Source organism: Herpailurus yagouaroundi, unplaced genomic scaffold (assembly GCF_014898765.1).
Source record: "Herpailurus yagouaroundi ecotype Mexico unplaced genomic scaffold, PumYag 205, whole genome shotgun sequence".
Classification (NCBI taxonomy): domain Eukaryota; kingdom Metazoa; phylum Chordata; class Mammalia; order Carnivora; family Felidae; genus Herpailurus; species Herpailurus yagouaroundi.
Genome location: NW_024412436.1, coordinates 1,913,509 through 1,914,866, shown reverse-complemented (window position 1 = coordinate 1,914,866; position 1,358 = coordinate 1,913,509). Strand labels below are relative to the sequence as shown.

General features: G+C 39.4%; 1 protein-coding gene across 4 annotated transcripts in view; it reads left to right on the top strand.

Annotated features, from left to right (window-relative positions):
- Positions 1-1,358, top strand: part of PRRC2C (proline rich coiled-coil 2C) — a 95,247-nt gene that overhangs the window by 61,768 nt on the left and 32,121 nt on the right. The gene's annotated exons all lie outside the window — the stretch shown is intronic.

The following is a 1,358-nucleotide window of genomic DNA, read 5'->3' as shown; positions in this document are numbered from 1 at the left end:
GAGCCTGTTTCCGATTCTGTGTCTCCCTCTCTCTCTGCCCCTCCCCCGTTCATGCTCTGTCTCTCTCTGTCCCAAAAATAAATAAACGTTGAAAAAAAAAATTTTTTTTAAATAAATAAAACAAATAAAAAGTGGGAGCCTGTCTTAGTATTTTTGTTTTCCTGTCACTATTCACATAAGTGGAAATTTTTAGCTATGTAAAGAGAATTGTTTGCAAGTGGATTCCCTACAAACCACTCCCTGATGATACTCTCTTGCCATCCCTCACAGGTTATCACCTTTCTGAGTTGTATACGTATCATTCCCAAGCAAATTCATATTTTTGTTTTGTGTTCCCCAATTAAGATATATATTTTTTACAAATTAACATAACTTACTTGAATTGCCTTACCCTCCCCTTTTTTTAAATGTTTATTTTTGTGAGAGAGAGAACATGAGTGGGGGAAGAGCGGGGATGGGGATGGGGACAGAGGCTCCAAAAGCGGGTTCAGGGCTTACAGCAGTCAGCCTGATGTGGGGATTGAACTCCTGAATCATGAGATCATGACCTAAGCCGAAGTCGAATGCTTAACCGACTGAGCCACCCAGGCTTCCCAGCCTCACCCTTTTCTTATATTTATTTTGGAAACATACCTGCAACCACAAGTTGCATTGCCTGACCTATTTTAAGTTTTCTTTTAAATATTAAATTTAAGGGATCTTGGGGCGCCTGGCTGGCTCAGTCAGTCGAGCACCCAACTCTTGATTTCGCCTCAGGTTGTGATTTCAAGGTTACTTGAGCCCCACGTTGGAGCCCGCTTGAGATTCTCTTCCTCTCTCTTTCTCTGCCCCTCTCCCTCACTCGTGCTCTTTCCCTCTAAAATAATCAGTAAATAAACTTAAGAGATCTAGATTTCTTACACTTTCTAGGATGTATAGTTTTAAGAAGATAGCCCAAATAATTGTTAGTTGGACAATGAGTTGAAAAATACATCTTGAATTACTAATCTGCAAGGTTATTATGTCTTGGCATACATCTGTGCTACTTTACATTCACATAGAACTTTCACATATATTTTGTTTGTTTTTAACCAACTACACGTTGTAGACAATGGTCTGCATAAAACAGGCGTTAAGAGTCATAAGACCAGCTTGGCTATTCACCAGCTCACCTTTAGCATGTCAGCTTCTCGAGAGTTTATTCGTGTTTTGAAAAGGAGAAACAATAGTAATATCCACCTCTTAGAATGGTTAGATACAAGTAAAGTGCGATGTAGATGCGTATAGCACGATACAGATTGGATCCTGGGAGAAGTAGAGGTTACGTGATTTGACTAAAATAGTAGAGTGTTTTAAAAGATAACACCACTGTATTGCTG